Source organism: Dasypus novemcinctus, chromosome 9 (genome assembly GCF_030445035.2).
Source record: "Dasypus novemcinctus isolate mDasNov1 chromosome 9, mDasNov1.1.hap2, whole genome shotgun sequence".
NCBI lineage: Eukaryota > Metazoa > Chordata > Mammalia > Cingulata > Dasypodidae > Dasypus > Dasypus novemcinctus.
Genome location: NC_080681.1, coordinates 10227893 through 10249503, shown reverse-complemented (window position 1 = coordinate 10249503; position 21611 = coordinate 10227893). Strand labels below are relative to the sequence as shown.

General features: G+C 48.0%; 1 long non-coding RNA gene across 1 annotated transcript; it reads right to left on the bottom strand.

Annotated features, from left to right (window-relative positions):
• Positions 1-10242: 10242 nt before the first annotated feature.
• Positions 10243-20353, bottom strand: LOC131279896 (uncharacterized). Its single transcript, XR_009187393.1, has 2 exons — positions 20188-20353; positions 10243-11874 (listed from the first exon to the last, which is right to left on the bottom strand). It is a non-coding gene; the product is annotated as an uncharacterized lncRNA (long non-coding RNA).
• Between the last annotated feature and the right edge of the window lie 1258 nt (positions 20354-21611).

Below are 21611 nucleotides of genomic sequence, written 5' to 3'. Positions count from 1 at the left end.
CTTAAAATAAAGTAAACAACTTCAGGCTTCTCAGAATCCCTGATAGATGAGAGAGAGAAATTTAGCTGTCAGCCATAAGGTGAAGACATCAAACTCGGAAGCAGAAAATTGAAAGAGATAGGGCATATTCACCTCATGCTTTTCCCTGTTATAATAATGTGCATTGAACAAACATCAAAATAATATAGGTACCAAGGGTTCTCTTCACCAAATGCTTGCCTCCTCAAACAAAAATCAAAGATCCCCCTCTGAACTATCCCACAAAGCTGGCCATCTCCCATCACTGACTAGACTTGCGGGGCCATCGCATGATATTAGTCTTTTTTCATTTTGAGGGGAATTCTTTCACTGATGGCTTTTTTTCCCTAAGGGGTTAAACATTTTTCTGAGGTACCAGGTATTTGGGTTTGTTTGCTTTTAATAAATGTGGCTTTCGACATTAATAGATCGTCATTGTTGTTTTACGGCCAAATTCTCAACACTCATAATAAAAAAGGATGCCTGCCATTTTTATCAGCTAAGCCAATATAGCAGGTATTTTGCAAGCAGACACTGAAAAGTCACACATCCTTTTGTGTTCACCTGACTAAACACTAGTTAAGTCCTTCTGCCTCAGGATAAACTAGCAGAAAGCCTGAACGCTTAAGGAGAAACTGGGGGTAGCAAAGAGCCTTCCAATTATGTGCTGGCTCAGATCCAGTTGTTGATACGCTTTGTTAAGAAGGATTTTAAGGCTGGATTCCTGCGCATTACAAGAGTTCTGCTCGTAACATTGATCTACAGATAGTAGTTGCCAGGGGTTTCAAAGAGAGGGGGCGGGCTGAACAGGTGGAATGCAGGGCATAATTAGGGCAGTGGAATTGTTCTGCATGAGACTGCAGTGATGAACACACGACCTTATACTCTTGTCAAACCCTATCAAACTGTACAGCACAAAGTGTAAGTCATAGTGTAAATTCTACCCTTTGATTAGTCACAATGCTTCAATATTGCCTCATCAATTGTAACATACGTACCACACTAGTGTAAGATGGTAATAATAGGGGAAACTGTGTGTGGGCATGTGTGTGTGTGTGGTGGTGGGGGGGGAGTGTTACATGAGAATTTCCTGTACTTTAGGTGTAATTTTTCTATAATTCTAAAATTTCTCTAAAAATAAAGTTTATTATTAAAAAAAGAGTAACCTACCATTTTACTCTTTCATTATAAATATATTTCTGACCACTTCATGTTTCTTATTTTTATTTTTTTAGGAGGTTACCAGGGATTGAACCCAGGACCTCATACATGGGAAGCAGGCGCTCAGCCACTGAGCTACATCCACTCCCCCTTATTGTTTTATAAATGAATCTTTTCTTGTACTATTTCTTCTAAATGACTGTTTCTCCTAAATGTGCTATTTATCTCAGCATATGATTATCTAGTCACGACCATAGTAAATTTTCTCACTATTTTGAATAATATTTCAGGCGATTCAGTAGATTTCCAGGTAGATAATCGTAGTTTCTGAACTATTTGTGCTTCTGATATAATAAAAGGGAAGTTTTCAACCTACTCTCTGTAGTACTCTATTACTCTTCATTCTATTCTGTATCTTAGAAAAGTTCTGTCCATTTTTGTTTGTTTCGGAATATCTTTATTTTGACTTCTTTTTACAGAATATTTTTTGCCACATAGAATTTTAATTTAACAAGTTTTGCTTTTCTTAATCCCTTCTAACATTTTGGATATATCTTGTCATAGTCTTGATATTATGGCTTTTCTTCTGGATTCTTTTAAGATTAAAAAATAATTATCCTTAGTTTTTCTTCAGTTTATTCTAATACTCTGAGTTATAATTAAAAAAAAAAATTATTTCAGCAAAATGTGGGATAAACGCAATGGAGGCAGTTTTTTTTACCTGAAAATGTACAATAAAGAACATAACACACACACACAAAAGAGTTCTTTTTTTTTTTTAATTAATTAATTATTTATTTTTAAATTTACATTAAAAAAAATATGAGGTCCCATTCAACCCCACGCCCCCGCCCCCCACAAAAGAGTTCTGATTAATTAGTGATGTCTGTCTTGGCACAGGATAGGAGAATAATAGTATGTTTGCAAATTATTTGCCATTTTGTCAGGTCTTTACATTTGAAATTTTAGGATTTGTGATTTTGACTGCTTATCAGCTTTCCCAACAGTGCATGATGTATAACAGTTTGTATGGATCATATATATATTTGAGGGAGAGTCACTGTTCCACCTATATCTTACTGCGTAATAAATTACTACAACAATTTTATTACGCTTATGAATTCTGTGCATCAGGATATCAAAAAGTGCACAATGGAGACAGCTTGTCACTGTTCCACAAATTCTAAGCTTTAGCTGGGAAGACTCAAATACTGAGAGCGGCTCAGTGGCTGAAGGCAGAATGCATCTAAAGGCGTTCTCCACGCCTGCTGATTCCCGCTAGCGGTCGGCTGGGACTGTTAGCCAGAACACCCCAGAGCCTCTCAGGTGGCTCTTGTGCTTCCTCACAGCGTGGCGGCCGGGTTCCCAGAGAACCAAGAGGGAACGCAATTGCCTGGTAGGACCAAGCCCCAGAAGTTACAGTGTCATCAGCCTTCCCAGATTCAGCAAGAGGGAACATAGGCCCCACCTTTCAATGGGAGAAGTGCCAAAGCCACGCTGTAAGAAGAGCACGTGGGATGGGAGATACCGTGGCAAGCACTTTGGAAAAATACAATCTGCCATAGTCATCTCGGCGAATGAACAAGCCACCTCATCTCCATACGTTTTGGAGTTCTTGTCCCACAATAATTGCTTGATTACAAATAATTACGTGATAATAAATCGCCTGCTTTGTTTGTGATAAATGGTCAACAGTGATAGATGAAACTTTAGGTAAAAAAAAAATTCTTAAGGGAAGCATATTTGGCTCAACTGACAGAGTGTCCACTTACCACATGGGAGGTCCAGGATTCTAACCCAGGGCCTCCTGACCCATGTGGAGCTGACCCACACACAGTGCTGATGCGCGCAAGGAGTGCCCTGCCACGTAGGGGTGTCCCCGCATAGGGAAGCCCCACACGCAAGAAGTGCACCCTGCAAGGAGAGTTGCCCCGCGCAAAAAAAGTGCAGCCTACCCAGGAGTGGCACTGCCCACATGGAGAGTTGAACGCAGCAAGATGATGCGACAAAAAGAGACACAGATTCCCGGTGCTGCTGACAAGAATGCAAGCAGACACAGAAGAACACACAGCAAATGGACACAGAGAGCAGACAATGGGGGGAGGAGGGGAGAGAAATAAATAAAAAAAATAAAATAAATCTAAAAAAAGTTCTTGAATCTTCATATGAAAACTTATCCAGTAAATCGGTGATTGGGTAAGGAAATAAAACTCAGAAGAAAGTCAGTTGCCCTTGTATACATTTTAGTCTTTGCAAATAGGAGGTTTTCTAATGGGCCCGGATGTTTCCCTAGAGAACGTCAAGGGTCAACTCCATACTCATGACGGTGACAGGTCACATATATCCATCTACCTGGGGCTTCCTCAGCCTCCACACTATCGACATTTGGGCCAGATAATTCTTTGCTGTGAGGGTATGTGCAGGCGGGAGGGACTGCCCTGTGCGCAGCAGGCTGCTTAGTGCCATTTCTGTCCTTTACCCATGAGAGACCAGGGAAGCCACCTCCCCAGTCATGACAGTAAGTGTCTCCAAACATTGCCACATTTCCCCTGAGGATGCAAAATCTTCCCTGGCTGAGCTCTAACTCTAATAAACACGGCTGCAAAAGATTCTCCAAAGATCCTTTTCTCAGTCAACTCTTAAAAGGTTTGCATAACCCGGTGCTGTAGGAACCGCCACAGCTGGCACATTCAGTTCATTCAAAATATTAAGTCTCTGGGCGGATGTGGCTCAAGCAGTTGCGCACCCCCCTCCCACATGGAAGGTCCTGGGTTCAGTTCCCAGCGTCTCCTACAGGAAAAGAACAACAACAACGCACAGACAATGAGCAAAAAACAATGAGCAGACAACAAGCACAGAGAGGAGGGAGCCATGGGGGGGAGGGGCAGGGCTATTTAGTCTCAGTCAACTGAGTCTTTTCCCTGTAAACATTTACTCCGAAGGGCTGAAACCTGGCATCTACCACTAAAAGCAGGGGGTTAACTCAGGTGGAGTGATTCCAGGGAAAGGAAGAGGCTCTGAATGTGTCGACTCACCTGACTTGAGAATGAATGGGTGCGGGGCAGGGTGCTCTGCGCACAGCTGCTCACTCGTGCCCGTCCCACTCTTTACCACCTCCCCCTCCTACTTTCCAGGAGAGGGTGTGAGTGGAAAAGGAGTCTCTCCCAAGAAGTGTGTGGTGATTATGCTTGCATCCACAATTTACTGGGAGCTAAGAGCGTTCTTTGAGAAGGTGTGACAACGGAACGGTTTCTGCCCCTAAGGTGTTACGGCACCTGAGCTGCAAGGCGCAGGATCGAGCACAGAAGCACCGCGTGGACCCTGGGTGACGGGAGATGCTGGAAAAGGTGGAACCTGAGCCCTTTCCCATTTCCTCGGCAGGGTGGGGGCACATTTGAATTGAGATGGGCGGCAGTGGGGGTCTCGACCATGGCACAGGCATTTCTCGATTTACAAATAAGTTCATTCAGAAGTGGAGGATTTGAAGTGGAGGAATCCCGTAGGAAAATCCTGTTATACATGCTGGGTAAATGAGCCCCCCATCAGTTGACAAAAACCTGCTGAACCCCTTCGGTGCTGTACTAAAGAGGGCAATCACCATGCTTAAGGTGCTGTGAGGGGAAAGCTGTGCTCCCAAATCCAGCGCAGGGCAGGCCGGCAGCCTGCTCTCCCCGCTCCCCTTCCCAGCTTTCCCTGGTTACCCACTATTTCCGGGCAGCATGCAGGTGCCGGGGTTCAAAGATAAAGGGGTCCCTGCTTTTAAAGAGCTTACCTCCCGGTCTGCACATTTCCAACCTAGGGTACCCACCCTGTGCACGCCTGGAAAGCAAAGACACCGTTCCCACCTGCAGGAGATCTCCACCGTGGCCTCCCGTGGGGGCTCCGGTAGGAGGAATGGGGGACGGCTCTGGGGACTTGTGCTTGTCATTTCTGTCGCCCTCAGAGCCAACTACTGCAGAACAGGAGATGGTTTCAGTTTCTCCCCAGGCCTCTAGTCTCTGAAAAACACCGTCAAATATTTATGGGAAGGGGAGCTGATGTGGCTCAAGCGGTTGGGTGCCTGCTTCCCACACAGGAGGTCCTGAGTTCAGTCCCCCGTGCCTCCTAAACACAAAAACAAACAACAAGTAAACCAATGGAAAAAGCAGCTCAGATGCGGCTCAGTGGCTGAGCACCAGCTTCCACGGATGTGATTCCGGGTTCGATCTCCAGCCCCAGTACCTCAAAAACAATTGAATGGAAAGCTGCTTTAAGTAAAAGAGAGCAAGCTGTCAACCTAGTGAGGAGGTAAAGGGGCCGTGTCCCCCGTTGCCTCCATTCCCATTCCCGCTGCCTGCAGAGAAGAGCAGTGCGATGTGGCCTAAGTCACAGAAGAGCGTCCTGGCAACCCTGCGGCTAGGTTTTTGGGCACTGTGATGTAGGTGCAATGGTGCCCTCCACGTTCATGGCCAGGTAAGCTATCTTAGTCACAGAAAGGGAGGCTCACAGACCAGATGAAGATGCTCCAGCAACACACTTTATTAAATCCATTTAAAACATACAGAGAGGGAAGCGGACTTGGCCCAGTGGTTAGGGCATCCGTCTACCACATGGGAGGTCCGCGGTTCAAACCCCAGGCCTCCTTGACCCGTGTGGAGCTGGCCCACGCACAGTGCTGATGTGCGCAAGGAGTGCCCTGCCACGCAGGGTATCCCTGCATAGGGGAGCCCCATGTGCAAGAAGTGTGCCCCGTAAGGAGAGCCGCCCAGGGCGAAAGAAAGTGCAGCCTGCCCAGGAATGGCGTCGCCCACACGGAGAGCTGACACAGCAAGATGACGCAACAAAAAGAAACACAGATTCCCGGTGCTGATGATAAAGATAGAAGTGGACAAAGAAGAATATGCAGCAAATAGACACAAAGAACAGACAACTGCAGGCAGGAAGGAGAGAGAAATAAATAAATCTTAAAAAAAACCCACAAAAACGTACAGCGAGAAGCAAGGGGAAAGAAACGAGGTAGGGTAGCACACAGGCTGGGGTGCAAGGAGGCTGAAGGACCATGCTAGTCTTCTCTTGAATTGTACAAAGCTCCTCTGTTTCGTCTCATTCTCTGCTGCATCGGGCCTGCCTGCTGCTGAGGAGGCTGTGAGAACCCGAGAGGAGGCTGACATGGGGGTGCGGCAGATGGAGGTGTCTGGGGACAACAGCAGACGCAGGGCAAGGACACTGCCCAACAGCTGAGGCTCGCCCATTAGCCTGCTGTATGGCTGTGGGTTTTCTCTGCGTTTCTAGGGCCGAGCACACATGAGGCCCAAGTGGGACCAACCCAGCGTCTTCAAACTGGCTGATGTGGGGGTGATGGAGCTGTGAGCCTGGAGGTGGCAGGATTCGTCCCTCCTGCCCCGTCCTTCCATTCCCTTCTTCCCTCGTTCCGGGTCTAACAGGTTGCTAACCTGTCTGCTCTGAGCACATCTGATGAGCTTTGCTCATAACGCGCAGGCTATTTGCTTCCTAGCTCTACTTAAGACTTCTTGTGAAATTCATCCATCCCACTTGTTTTTCTTATCTTCTATAGCAGATTTAAATATTATCACACCATCCCGCAGGGTGTATTTTGTCTCCTGTAGGCTCAGAGGCGCAGAGAAGCCAGGCTGGGGGGTGAGGGCAGCACGTGGGATGGACGCTGCTCCGCGGAGAACTGCTGCGTCCACTGGGGGCAGGGTCTGGGCGGATTGTGCTGCGTTTAGAGCAATGATTGCCCCTTTGATATGGATCTGAGCCATTTCTGAAAAATACATCAGACTTAAGGGGAAGTATGGCAAGGCACTACAGTGTCCATCTGGGGAGCGGAGGAGGTAAATCCAACCCTGTAGGTAGGGACAGGGGCTCCCCAAAGGGGGAAGGCTGCAGATTTTGCTAACAGGACAAGGGAGAAACCGAGGAGAGCAAGAGAAGAAAGTCATGAGCCCCCGTGGGGCTTCCCTAGGCAGGGACAAACTTCTTGGATGATGTGGCAGTTTGACATTGTTTATGAATTCCAAAAACAGACATTGGATTGTGTTTGCAAATTGCTCTGTTCCTCTGGGCGTACTAGATCGTATTAGATTCAGAGGCTTCACTTTTACTTCATTAGATCATCATTAGGGCGACTACGATTTGAGTCTCCGCCCCTTGTGGGCTCTAGAAACGGATGCTCAAAGGCAGGGAAGGAAATACCTGGAGAAGGAGAACACAGAGAGGTGAGTTTTGGTGCTGGAGCCCCGGGGAGAGAGAACCGAGCCCTGTGGAGCGAGCAGAGCAGCCGAGCCCAGAAAGACACAAGCCCCAGCAGAAGAGAGGAGCCTTATGCCAGGCCCCAGCTGAGAACGGAAGGCGCTGGGACCCCGGGGCCCTAAGAAGAAGAGGAAGGCGAACCCTCGCTGGGACCCGCAGCCCGCTGGCTCCGGCATGTGGCAACAGACTTTGGTGAGGGAAGTAACTTCCGCTTTAGGGCCTGGTGACTCTAAGCTTCTACCTCAAATAAATAGCCTGCATAAAGGCCAACAGAGTTCTGGTTCTTTGCATTAGCAGCCCTTGGGCTGACTACTACAGGTGGCTTGGATCAGAAGGGGACGCGTCTGCAACAGTCGGTTCAAATTTGTTCTCTCTGAGGTTGCAGTCCCTGCTGCCTCCCTGCCTCCCAGGTACGTCTGACAGGTGGAGGGCAGGTGGTACGGTCATGGTCACAGCCACGGGTGGGGTGTGAAGGCCCCGGGCAGCGCAGGGCAGGCACCTGCCTCGTGGCCCCGCCTACGCTGTCCTCGGGGCATCCTACCAAAGGGGCCTCTTGCCTGGGAGATCCAGAAACAGGTGCCGGCATCTGCCAGGAGGACGGTGGGGGCGAAGGGGGGCACAGGTCTTCATTTTCAAACACAGGGTAAGTTCATCACACTAGCAATGCTTCTCAGTTTCTCCTCAGGCCAGTTCCTTTTTCCCTCTGCAGTGGTTTGGAGCTGTAGGTTTCCTCCCCAGAAAAACAGGTTCTTACACGTAATCCATTCCCGTGGGTGTGAACCCATGGTAAGTTGGACTTTCTGATGAGGGTATTTCAGCTAAGGTGTAGCTCACCTCAATCAGGATGAGTCTTTTCTATTTTTTTTAAAGATTTATTTATTTATTTCTCCCTCCCCCCTCCTCGTTGTCTGCTCTCTGTGGCCCTTCACTGTGTGATCTTCTGTGTCTGCTTGTGTTCTCATAAGGCGGCACCAGGAACCCATCCTGGGACCTTCCGGAGTGGGAGAGAGGCGCTCAGTCTCTTGCGCCACCTCAGCCCCCTGGCCTGCTGCATCTCACTGTCTCTCCTCTGTGTCTCTTTTTCGTTGTGTCACCTGACTGCTCCAGCTCTCTGCGTGGGTCAGCACTCCTGCGCACGCCAGCACACCAGCACGCCGCACAGGCCAGCACCCTGCTCGGGCCAGCTCACCTTTGCCAGGAGGCCCCGGAATCGAACCCTGGACCTCCCAAATGGTAGGCGGGAGCCCAGCCACTTGAGCCACGTGCGCTTCCCCAGGATGTATCTTCCTCCTGCCACTGGAGTCCTTTATAAGAGAAGGAAATTCAGCCAGAGAGAGAGCCACAGAGGGAGCAGCCAGAAGCTGAACATCAGAATCCAGGCGAGAAGGGAGCGGCCCGGAGACGCTGCCACGGGACAAGGCAAGGACGCAGGGCCACCGGCAGCCAGCGGGACACACCAGTCTTCAGGAAGAAAGCACCGCCTTGGTGACGCCTTGGCGTGGACGTAGCCTCAAAGCCGTGACAAGTAAACTCCCATTGTTTAAGCCACCCCTTGGCAGGGTATGTGCTGGAGCAGCTCGGGACACGAAGGCACCCTCCGCCCCTAGGACTCCGAGCACGCCCCAGAGCCAACAGCGGTTGACGTTAGACGGCAGCGAGGCCAAGGGAGGCTCACCCACGTGGCGAGAGGTCAGGCTCGGGAGCTGCCGCCCCCGGGCCCCACCTCGGAGGCCCTTTCCCCCGCCCCGCTGTCCTCACCCCACGCAGTCCCCTCGTCGCCCGCTGCAACTGCAGGTCTCCGTCTGGCTCCCCCACCTTGTTCCTGAGGTCCACGAGCAGCACCTGACCCCTAGCACGGCAGCCGGCCCTCAGAAAACAGGTATCGAGCTAAGGAATAAACGGGTCTGCCCTGGAACGAGGGGAGGAGCAGGGCTCGGCCTGGGAGCCCCAGGCAGGCAGGATCCGCTGTGGGCCAGGGAGCAAAGGGCGGCAGGGCCCCGGCGGGGGAGGCTGAGACCCCGCCCTGAGCCTCGGGAACAGAACGGCATACAGATGGAGTAGGAGGCGACCTCTATTAGAAAATATAAATTCCCAACTCGTGTGCAGAGGCTGGCAATCTTATTCCACAGCCCAATGTCAGATCTTCGATATTTATGCTTTACCTCGCCCTGGAACATGTTTTTCCAGTAGGAAAACCGGTGAAACTCCATTCTGCCCTGCACACTGTGGCCATTCCTGAAACCTGCCCGAGAGCCTCTGACATAGTATCTGTTTACTCTTTTGTGGTCACATTTTTGAGACACTCATGAAAGCAGGGATTGTCCCAGAAAAACACACCAAAATTGGCATACAATCATTGAGGGATGACGGTTGCAGCCCAGCCCCCTTTAAAAAATTTTTTTAAGGGTGGCAGACTTGGCCCAGTGGTTAGGGCGTCCGTCTACCATATGGGAGGTCCGCGGTTCAAACCCCGGGCCTCCTTGACCCGTGTGGAGCTGGCCCATGTGCAGCGCTGATGCGCGCAAGGAGTGCCCTGCCACGCAGGGTGTCCCCCGCGTAGGGGAGCCCCACGTGCAAGGAGTGCACCCTGTAAGGAGAGCCGCGCAGCGTGAAAGGAAGTGCGGCCTGCCCAGGAATGGCGCCGCCCACATGGAAGGCTGACACAGCAAGATGACGCAACAAAAAGAAACACAGATTCCCGTGCCGCAGACGACAACAACAGTGGACAAAGAAGACACAGCAAATAGACACAGAGAACAGACAACCGGGGTGAGAGGGGGAAGGGGAGAGAAATAAATGAATAAATAAATCTTTAAAAAAGATTTTTTTAATAATTTAATTTTTTTCATTTTGTAACACATCAATTTTATTGATACCTATTAATAAAGCATACAATTCATCCAAAGTGTATAATCAATGGTATTTGGTACAGTCACATAGTTGCACATTTATCACCTCGATTATCATTACAGCATTCCCATTATTTCAATAATAATAATAATAAACAAACTAACAAGAAAATTCTTCACCCCTCAGTCTCTCTTTACTTCCCCTGCTGTACATAGCTGCTATTTCTGGCTATTCGTGCACAATTACTTTTTTTATTGATTAAGCAGCTTTGTGGAGATATATTCATATACCACACAAGTACAATCGCAATGTTGTGCGTTCATCACACACAAAAATTTTAGAACAATCTCATTACTCCCCCAAAAGACGGCCCCCCTTGGTGGTCTCCCACTGTGTTGATAAAATCCACCCGAGCTGGGCTCCCACCCCCTGCCCCTCTGCCCCTCGCGCGCCTTCACTTCCTCTCCAGCGCAGCTCAGCTCCAGTCGCCCTGCCCTCTCTCCCACGCCCCAGGCACACCGTGTACTTTCTCCCCTTTGAACCTGGAGTCCGAGGTCCTGACGTTCCTTGAAGGTGCCTGGGGACCCCCACGGCCACGCACTGCCCCGCGCGCAGGCCGGCCCACGTGGGCGCGCTGCCTCCCGCTGCTGGGCTCGGCTGACTCAGCTCTGTCCCTGGACCCGCCTGTCCTGCTGCTCCGACCCCCGTGGCTCTGACTCTGCGAGAGGGCTCCTCTTTTTCCCCCTACTTATTCATTTCATTTGAAAGTAATGATCCGGGGATCCGCTGAGGCCCCCGCGGGTTAAGCTCCACCTTCCCACGTGGAAATCCCGGGTTGAGTTCTGGTGCCTCCTAAAAACAGACCAACAAACAACAGACAACAAGCAAACAAACGATGAAACCAACCCAGGGAGCCGATGTGGCCCGGTGGCCGAGCGCCCGCTTCCCACACACGGGGCCCCAGCTTCCATCCCAGCCCCGGCAACGCTCCTCTGGCACCAGGCGCTTTGTGCCTGTGTGCTAGACCCAGTTCCGGCTTCCGGGGGCGCAGTCTTAGGGGGTGCCAGGCAACTGCCCGTGGAAATGCCTCTGCTTGGGAAATCAAGGGCGCGCTTGGAGCCACTGAGCAAGAGCCAGCCCGGCGGCGGCGGAGGAGCTGACCCCGAGGCTGACACCTGGAGGACGAGGCGCGGCAGGTGCGCTAAGGGGAGAAGCATCTGCGCAACACAGCCTCGGCCAGGAGCGAGAGAGGACAGGGTGAGGGCCGATGGCCAGGGAAGGGCGGGTGGCGCAGGAGGCCTGGACCCTGGACTCCGCAGGGCGTGGCAGGAAACGAGGCTGCAGAGATAAGGGGGTCAGGGCCGGGCAGGGGCGCAGCCAGTCGGGCTCCAGCCCAGGGCGGGGAGGCGCCCCCCAAGGCCGGAGCAGGGCGGGATGAAATGCGCCCCGCCCGCGCCCAGGCGCCCGCAGCTCGCCTTTCCCTCGCGCAGTTGTCCTTGTCCTGTTCCAGGCCGCCACCTCCCATTTCTCCTGTGGGCTTCTGGCTCCGTGGCACCGACAGGATCAGACAGTCCTCCCACCTCCTTGCTGCTCCTGAAGACAAACACGCAAGCTTTTAGGGTTTAAAGGGTTGGTGTTTATTTTGTTTTAACTGCTATCCCCTAAAAGGGGTTAGAAGAAGGTTAATAAAATAACCTGAGGTATGGGTGGAGTTACAAAGTTTCCTGCACCTTCCACACACAGTCCCTGCTCTTATTCTTTTGTTTCTCTTAAACCTTTATTTTGAAATAAATTTCAAACTTACAGGATAGTTACAAAAATAATACAAAACCCATACGGTGAACTCCAGCATACCTGTCACCGCCCCCCAAAACCAGATCCACCAGTTTAAACATTTTGCCACATTTGTCCTTCCTTCCTTCCTTCCTTCCTTCCTTCCTTCCTTCCTTCCTTCCTTCCTTCCTTCCTTCCTTCCTTCCTTCCTTCCTTCCTTCCTTCCTTCCTTCCTTCCTTCCTTCCTTCCTTCCTTCCTTCCTTCCTTCCTTCCTTCCTTCCTTCCTTCCTTCCTTCCTTCCTTCCTTCCTTCCTTCCTTCCCTTTCTCCTCTTTATATCTATTTCACCTGTCTATATCTATTTTCTAAATATTTGAGAGTAGGTTGTATACATCATACTCCTTGAACACTTAATATTGCCATGCACATTTCCTAAGAATAAGAGTATTCACTTATACAACCACCTTAAATGCAGTTATCAAGTTCAAGAAATTTAACATTGGCGTAAAGTTTACAGTTGCTATTCCAATTTTTTCATATATCCTAATAATATCCTTTTTAGCCTTTTCTCCTCACTTTTTAGATCTTGTCTGAGATCACTGCATTCCCCTCCCCCCGCCCTGAGATGACTCCCTCATCTGTCTGCTCATTGTCTCTGCTTGTTGTGTCTGCTTGTTCATCACCTGGTTGTGTCAGCTCTTTGCATCTGCCTATCTTCTTTAGGAGGTACTGGAAACCAAATCCAGGACCTCCCATGTGGGAGGCAGGCACCCAACTGCTTGAGCAACATCTGCTCCCACATACTGCATTTAATTGTCTTTTTAAAAATTTTTTGAAAGATATTTAGATTAATAAATGTTACATTAAAAATATAGGGGATTCTCATATGCCCTGCTCACCACACTGCCCACATTTACCCACATTAACAACATCCTTCTTTAGTGAGGTACATTCATTGCAATTGATGAACACATTTTGGAGCATTGCCAGTAGCATGGATTATAGTTTACATTGTAGTTTACACTCTCTCCCACACAATTCTGTAGGTTATGGCAAGATATATAATGGCCTGTATCTATCACCAGGCCATTATATATCTTGCCATTCAGGGCAATTCCAAAGTCCCAAAAATGCTCCTATATTACAACTGTTTTTCCTCTCCCTGACCTCAGAACCTCCAGTGGCCACTGCCTCCACATCAATGATGTAATTTCCTCCATTGCTATAATCACAGTAAGTCTATAGTAGAATACCAGTAAGTCCACTCTAGTCCATAGTTCATTCCCCAATCCTGAGGATTCTGGGATGGCAATGCCCACTCTGCCTCTAATTGAGAGGGGGCTTCAGTCCCATACAGCTGATGGATGATACTCTCTTGTTTGTAGTGGTAGACTCTCTCAGTTCCTTGGTATGGTGGTAGTCCATCATCACCTCTTTATTAGTTGTCCTGGGTGAGTCCAATGAACTGGAGAAAAGGTGTTGCAACTCCACTGAGGCTCAGGGCCCAGCTGGCACATGGACAGCCCAAAGATTCAAGTCTCTTGGATGTACACTTACCAACTCCAGCACCAACTATAGGTTCAACCTGAAGGGACAGAAGAACCATGTAGGGAAAACACAACTGAGCCCAATTCTGTCACACAGGGGAGCATAAACCCCAAAGTAGGGCCCACTGGTAAAGCACCAAACTCATGAGCTATCTACTCTGACCATAGTGCCTGAATGTCTCCAGAGCCCTCAGGAGCCACACTGTTTGGGGGTAGTGTCTAATTTGGCAGTCAGTGAGAGCCTGGACTTGCATAAGCATAACCTCTAGAATGACCTCCTGACTCACTTTGAAGTCTTAGCTATATAAATTCATTTGTCTTTACCTTTTCCACCTTTTGGTCGAGGTCTTTTTCCAGTTGCATTGCTAGTTGGTGCTTGGTAGTAATCCCTTGGTGCCAGGGAGGCTCATCCCTGGGAGTTATATCCCACACTGGGGGGACGTTATTGCATTTCTATGCTGAGATTGGCTTAGAGAGAAGTCACATTTGAGCAACAAGGAGGTTCTCGGGAGGTAATGCTTAGGAACCCTATAATACTAGCCTAAGTTTCAATTTCAAGAGTAAAGGTTCATAAGTACAGTCATCAATATTAAGGGCCCAACAAACAACTATCCTTTTTCACTAGCTATTGCCTCTGTACTTGGGGGATTCTTGTTGTTCCATTAGAGAATGTAGCAGAGCTCCCCAAGATTCTTTCAGCTATTGTGTGAATCTCTACTTACCGTGACAATATGCCCCATGAACATTTGAACACATTTATATGCCTTATATGCATGCCCAGGTGAACCTCCTCCCATATATACCCCATCCTGACAGCCCACACTAATGATCCTCCCCTGCCCCAGTTGTAACCCTCCTGTGATCCAAAAGTTCTTTGAAAATGAAGCCAATAAAATAGTCAAATACAATTAATAAGAAAATGAAATAATAATGACAGTTTTAAAAATAATAAATGAAATACAAAAAATTTAAGAATTAAAAAAATTTAAATTTGGGATAATAAAAAATAATGAAAAAAATTATTTTTTACATTTTGCCTTTCATCACTGTAAGATCTTTTGTCCTGTATGTACAGTGACATTTTCTTCCACTTATTTCCTCAATGTCTTACTTTTTTCATTTTGTCTTCAAAGAAGTTTTAAGTCACTGCAAAGTCACGTACAGAATACATGGGACTCCCATATAACCAACATTCTCCACCTTTTCCCCCTTTTCCTATTAATAACACTTTATTTGTCTATAGTATATTTGTTACAACTGGTGTACAAATATTGAACCATAGCTACCATCCCTTGTCAATGGTTTACATTATGGTTTACATTTTGGTCCATACACTTTTATAAATTTTGATGAAACTTAACATGGCCTGTATCCATCTTTGCAGGACCATAAGAACGCTTCCATTGCCCTTAAAATGCTGCCTGTTTCATCTATTCTATTCCTCTCTAGAACCACTAGACTTCACCTTTTGCAGGACCAGATTCATAGTTATTTGCAACAACACTGAGGGCTTGACACACTGGTCTGTCCTCCCCTATTGGGCACTGCCCATGCTCTCGAGAGACCCTCACCCCTCTATTTGAGAACATAGCAGGTCTCCCCAGGATGGGATTCCAACACCTTCCTGTTCATTATGTAGGTTTCCACCCACTGATATAACACACTATGTCAAGATGAACACTCACACACTCCCTAGAAGCCTGCCCCAGGTACACCCTGTGCTGAATGCCCCTTACATCCAACCAATGCCCTAAACCAGTAACCCTATCTTGCCCTGTTGCCTAAAGAGCATTCCCAACGTGGTAGCTTCAACCACATACCCACCAGTCCCCAGTGATCACCTGCTCCCTCCCCCAACCCTCTCCCCAATTCCATGGACAGTCCAGCTCCCCACACACACATGCTCCTTCCTGACATACCTGCACTGCCTAACCCAATAGTATCATTGTATCACTGTCATGCCCCTCCACTGCACAACTGCACAATTCCACCTTATCATAGATTTTGCCCGTATGGGCATTGGCTCACAATCTTGTTCTCCCTTTCTATTTCCTGTAAACCTATCTTCCAGACTCTAGCTCTGTGAGTCTGCTCAATTTGCTTAATTTATATCAGGGAGGTCATGTAATATTTGTCCTTCAGTGCCTGGCTTGCTTCACTCAATATAAAGTCCTTAAGGTTCATCCATGTTATCCCGTGTATTAGTACTGTATTCCTTCTTACAGATGAATAATATTCTATTGTATGTATATACCCCAATTTGTTTATCCATTCTTCTGTTGAAGGGGATTTGAGTTGATTCCAACTTTGGCAATAATGAATAATGCCACTATGAACATTGGTGTGCATATATCATAATTGGTGTACACCAATTCTTCTGGGTATATACCCAGCTGGATCATATGGCATTTCTATAGTTAGCTTTCTGAGAATCTCCACAATGGCTGCACCATTCTACATTCCCACCAGCAGGGCATGAGGGTTCCCATTCCTCCACATCTTCTCCAACACTTGTAGTTCTCTGTTTTTTTAATAGCCACCAGTCTAATGGGTGTAAGGTGATATCTCACTACAGTTTTGATGTGTATTCCCTAATAGCTAGCGATGTTGAGCATCTTTTCATGTGTTTTTTAGCCATTTTTATTTTTCCTTTGGAGAAGTGTCTATTCAAATCACTTGCCCATTATATAAGTGGGTTGTTTGTCTTTTTATTTTCAAGGTGTGTAAGATTTCTTAATATGTGCCGGCTATTAGGTCCTTATCAGATATATGGTTACCAAATATTGCATTTAATTGTCATTGTCTCTTTAGTTGCTCTTTTTAAAAAAATTATGGAAGCACATACACAAAATAAACTCTCCCATCTCAGTCATTCCCAAGCATACAATTCCACGGGACTAATCACATTCACAATGTTGTACTACCCTCACCACCATCCATTCCCGGAATTTCCCCATCATCCCTGACAGAAACCCTCCACCCATTGTGCATTGACTCCCCATTCCCCTTCTCCCCACCTCTGGTTACCTGTGCTCCACTCTCCGTCTCTATGTGTTTGCATGTCCTAGCTATTTCATCTCAATGGAATCTTACAAATCTACTTCTTTGTGTCTGGCTTATTTCACTCAACATGATGTCTTCAAGGTTCATCCATGTTGTCACATGTACCAGGACTTTATTTCTTTTGAAGGCTAACTTTCTGTTGTGTGTATTGACCACATTTTCTTTATCCATTCATCTGCTCATGGACAATGGGTTGCTCCCACCTGCTGGCTTTTGTAAATAATGCTGCTGTGAACGTTGTTGTCTGTCTGTGTGTGTCTCTGCTTTCAGTTCTTTTAGGTGTATGTCTAGAAGTGGTATGGCTGGATCATGAGGTAGTTGTATGTTTTTCTTTCTGAGGAACTGCCGCGTCATTCTCCACAGCAGCTGCATCATTTTACTTTCCCACCAACCCTATACTGATTACTGACTCCCTTGGTCGAGAAGCTCTCCCTTCTCTTTGGTTCGTTGGGGAAGGCTTAATGAACGCTCTTACTCCCCAGCTTCATTCTCCACACACTTAAAGCTCGTGGCTCACACACTTTCTTGACCACTCACCATAGAATGAAACACGTTTTAGAGCATGACCAAGTAGACACACCACACACACACATGCACACAAGCAAAACATTTCCCAAAACAGTGCTACTACCCTTTCTACCCTGATATTTTCTATTCTAGTCCAGTCGATAGGTCTTTTTTTGTGCTAACCAGAAGCCATTTAATTGATTTCAATATCCACTCCTTGGTTGCAATCTGCGGTTTGAAAAGCATTGCTTAGTGGAATAACTTGCTGAGGTCTTCTCTAAGAGTATTTCTTACTTACTAAGGCGATCCCCACAGAGCCAGAAGTACCCCCTGGCTTAAAGGATTATTTTGAGTTTTGAAGACCCCAGATCTGAGCTTCTTGGGCCTCAGCCAGCTTAAAAATGCTCCCCCTTGGTCATTGCCTCAAATAAAATGGGATCCTAGAAAGACGTTGGGTCTGATGTCATTCCACCCACACTCTGCTGGTGAGTGAGAATGGCACAGGAAAAAGGAGCAGGTGGTATCATTTATGCATAATACAAGCATAATAATGCCAACGTCTACTGAGGTTGACCAGACACTCCCCTTGCTGGGATTTAAGTACTTTGTCTCACTCAGTCCTCACCACAACCTGTGAGTTCGACATTATCCCCATTGTACAGAGAGTAAAAGGGAGGCACAGAGGACCTGTTGAGAAGACAGTGCTGGTAAGTGGCCAAGCCTGGATTAGCCCATGCCTGGGTCCTGACAAACTTGAGTGTTCTGGTTAGGCCCACTCATTTAAAGGGGCTGAGGAGACCGATTGCCTCCAATTGCATGTAGCAGGTGGTATATTCCATGTTGCCATGTCCCCGGGATTGGGGTCCGTGTTTGGTTCTTGGAGTTCACGAGGTCTTGAACTGGTGGACCTGAACTTCAAATGTGTGCTTTTCCTGCTAACTTCTCAAAGGTGCCCTTGGCCCACTGGCACATCTGGCTGAGCTAAAGGATCTGAATGTAAATGTATTTACTTGGCCACAATCAATTCAAATGTGTGTTTAGAGCAATAAGAGAGATTGTTTGTAGATCCCTGCACGACAGGAAGTTCACGTGAGAAGAAAACACAGGCAACTAAAGTGAGTGGGAGATGGGCAAGAGCCTGCTCTGAGAAGGGGGCAGTGGGTGGGTAGAACAGCTTCTGGGTGTTTCAGTGAGGGATTCTTCTAGATCTGGATGCCACCGAGCCCTGCAGAGTTCTGCTCTTCTCTCACCCTGTCTTTTGTTATTTTAAGATTTATCCCACCCCACCCCCACCCCACCAGCCGTTGTCTGCTCTCTGTGTGCATTTGCTGTGTGTTCTTCTGTGTCTCCTTGTCTTCTCATTAGGTGGCTCTGGGAGCAGATCCTGGGACCTTCCAGAGTAGGAGAGAGATGCTTAAACTCTTGCACCACCTCAGGTCCCTGGTCTGCTGCGTCCCTTCTTATCTCTCCTCTGTGTCTCTTTTTGTTGCATCATCTTGCTGCACCAACTCTCCGCGTGGGCCAGCCCTCCTGCGCAGGTTAGCACTTTGTGTGGGCCAGCACTCTGCATGGGCCACCTCTCCGCGTGGGCCAGCTCACCACCCTGGCCAGCTTGCCTTCCCCAGGAGGCGCCGGGTACTGAACCCAGGAGCTCCTTTATGGAGCCTGACTGCTTGAGCCACATACACTTCCCCCACCCTTACATCTATTCCCTCCTTTTGTTTGGGAAGAGGGGAGGACACCAGACAAATTCCAATTGAGGGTCATATCTGACTGTACTGCTAAAAACTGTTGAGAAACAAGGGAAATCTTAAAAACTGTCACAGTCTAGAGGAGCCTAAGTAGACATGATGACCAGATGTAATGTGGTGTCCTGGTGGGATCCTGGGACAGAAAAAGGACAGTAGGTAAAAATGATGGAAATGTGAATGAAGTAATGACTTTGGTAATAATATATCGATATAGGTCCATTCATTGTGACAAACGTACCTCACTGATATAAGATGCTAATAATAGGGAAACTGGGCATGGGGTCTTTGGAAACTCTGTATTCTCTTTCTCACTTTTATGTAAATCGATCCTAAAATTAGAAGTTTATTCTAAAGAGGGAGGAGGGATATTGCTGAGGAGTTGATCTCTAAGAGCCTTCCCAGCTCTATTATTTCTTGAGCAGTTTGTGAAACCGGCCTGGGCTGGGCGCCCCGGGGGAGGCGGGGATCTCCAGAGGTTCTGAGCAGGGAATCCAGGAGTGGGAGCAGCACCTGAGCACCAAGGAGCTGCAGTGGGATATGATTTCAACTTGAACTTGGGGGCCCGCCGTTGGTGTCTAACCAGAAAGGAGGGTACTCTCAGTAGCAGAGGCTGGGCATTAAGGAATCCTAGATGTCATACGCACGGACTTAGCTTCCCAGTCACTCTGACAATACCGCACAGTCGGTGGACTTGACAACAGGAATCGATTGGCTCACAGTCTGGGAGAACAGAAGTGCAAAATCAAGGCATCGTTCCGGCCATGCTTTCTCCCCGAAGTCGGTGGCATCGTGGCACTGACTTGCCACCATCCTCAGGGGTCCTTGGTTGCCTATCTGCTTCCCATCACATCCTTCACTGGTGTCAGCTCTTGCAGTTTCCTCTGATTTCCAGCCTCTGCCTGTGGCCTGCTCTGGCTTCCTGTGTCCATTTTTTCCCTGTTTATAAAGGACTCCAGGAAGACAAATTATGGCTCACCGCGTTCACCTGGGCCACACCTAAGTAGGATCATAGAAGATCCTCTTCACAAAGGAACCCACACCTTAACTGATACCACATCTTCCAACCCTACTACTCACAATGGGTTCACGCCCACAGGAATGTGTGTTAAGTGCATACCTTTGGTTGTTAAGTGCCAAATTCAATCTATCACACACTTCCCACTCTTTCCTTTCTCTTGCCACTGAACATCAGCAGCACCTCAAAAAACAACTTGTCCAAAACAGGGCTCAGGTGTCTCCCCCACTTCCCTCCCCGCCCCACCTACCTGCCACTCTCTCCGTGTCCTCATAATGGCACTGCCCTTCTCCAGTACCTGTGTGGTGACCAGGAAATGACCCTGGACGCCTTCCTCTTCCTCACCGCCCACATCTCATCAGTGGTTACAGCCCCTGATGCCCCCTGCCCCCAGCATCTCTGGAATCCTCTTGCCCGCTCTGTCCTCACTGCTACTGTCTTAGCTCAGTCCCTCCCCCCTGGGCTGTTGCAATAATTCCCAGTCAGTCAATAATTCCCTTCTAATCCACTCTTTGAAAAACAAAATTATGATGAAATAGTCCAGGCAAACAAAAAGAAGAGCCATTCAGGCAACAAACCCACCACGAATCTCAGAAACAAAACCCTGCCGATAGAAGTAGAGCCTCTGTGCACCTCTGCTAGCTCATGCCCTACCTCCAACCTCTTCTTTCCTCTTCTCAAACTTCGTGTCCTTTTTTCTTTTCACAGGGCCTATTCTTTTTTATTTATTTATTTTATTTTATTATTTATTTATTTCTCTCCCCTTCCCCCCAGTAGTCTGTTCTCTGTGTCTATTTGCTGCGTCTTCTTTGTTCACTTCTGTTGTTGTCAGCAGCACGGGAATCTGTGTTTCTTTTTGTTGTGTCATCTTGCTGTGTCAGCTCTCCGTGCGTGCAGCGCCATTCCTGGGCAGGCTGCACTTTCTTTCGTGCTGGGTGGCTCTCCTTACGGGGCGCACTCCTTGCACGTGGGGCTCCCCAACGCGGGGGACACCCCTGCATGGCAGGGCAGTCCTTGCGCGCATCAGCACTGCGCACGGGCCAGCTGCACACGGGTCAAGGAGGCCCGAGGTTTGAACCGTGGACCTCCCATGTGGTAGGCGGACAGCCTAACCACTGGGGCAAGTCTGCTTCCCACGGAGGCCTATTCTGACAACCCAATACAGCACCGCCACCTACTACCCCTCCCCTGCAGTATTCCTGATCTCTTTTACTTCTGCTCTCTTTTTTTTCCACAATGCTTTATAGCTTTTTAAACATACTAAGCAATTCATTCATTCATTCACTTGTTCATTCATTCTATCTTTTTCTCTTCTGCCTTTCTCCCCTAGAGTGTATGCCCAATGTTGCTTTTGTCTGTTTTGTTCACTGACAAATATCAAAAGCCTGGCACCTACTAGGTACTCAAGATACATTTTTTGAATTGCATTTTTGCATTGGCCAGGACCTCCAAGGCAATGCTTACTGGAAGTTATCTCTGACTTCAGTGGAAATGGTTTTAAAGTTTCACCATGAAGTATCATGTTTGCTTTAGTATTTCAAAAGACATGTCTTTTATCAGGTTAAAGAAGTTCTCTCCTCTTAGTCTGCCAAGAGTTTTGTTGTGGAAAAAAAATGAATTTTATTGAATGTTTTCTCTGCATCAACTGAGATGATCAAGTAGTTTTCTTCCCGT